This window comes from Opisthorchis viverrini (assembly GCF_000715545.1).
Source record: "Opisthorchis viverrini unplaced genomic scaffold opera_v5_101, whole genome shotgun sequence".
Lineage (NCBI taxonomy): Eukaryota > Metazoa > Platyhelminthes > Trematoda > Opisthorchiida > Opisthorchiidae > Opisthorchis > Opisthorchis viverrini.
The window spans coordinates 816,166-816,707 of NW_008751757.1; the positions used below are offsets into that span (position 1 = coordinate 816,166).

The 542-nt window shown below is 46.9% G+C and overlaps 2 protein-coding genes across 2 annotated transcripts in view; one reads left to right on the forward strand and one right to left on the reverse strand.

Moving 5' to 3' along the window:
- T265_05406 (hypothetical protein) overlaps positions 1–542 on the forward strand; it is a gene marked incomplete at both ends in the record, with an annotated part of 14,452 nt that overhangs the window by 12,683 nt on the left and 1,227 nt on the right. The window lies entirely within an intron of this gene.
- Positions 1–542, reverse strand: part of T265_05405 (hypothetical protein) — a gene marked incomplete at both ends in the record, with an annotated part of 9,161 nt that overhangs the window by 7,917 nt on the left and 702 nt on the right. The gene's annotated exons all lie outside the window — the stretch shown is intronic.

The window sequence follows — 542 nt, forward strand, 5'->3', positions numbered from 1 at the left end:
GCCCCAAGAAGGACGAAACCGGTCGTGGGTTGTCGAGGAGTTTTCTGCAACCCTGTGAGTAGTTTCCTTTATGAGGATTAGCTTCTCTTTCAAAAGGAGTGGAAGAATGTCGCCAGTTGGAGATCAGAAATTACGCCATTGTAACTTTCAAGGAATTTACACACTTTGTCTACGAAACTACTCCCCCCATTAGTGAATGCTGGCTCCTCGGGGATACACCTGAAGTCTTTCGCCGTGGGAAGGATGCCTGGGCAATTAGCGGCAAGTTAAATCGAGTTTAGTACAAAAGAACCTACTAAGGTTTTCTATGGCCAGACCACCGCTCAGTAGATCTGCGTCGATGGTGTTCCCTAATGTAGGCCATCATTGACCGTGATGGCGCAGGTGGTACAGCGTACCGGAAGCTTTTCATTCTTTTCGCGGTGCGGATTCCAGATAGGTACTTGCAAAGTTTGCATGGATACGTCACGATGGATTCTGGCTGCCAGCTTAGCACTTAGACAGATTCCGAATAGACATCTAGATGTCATAGTTATTTTTAG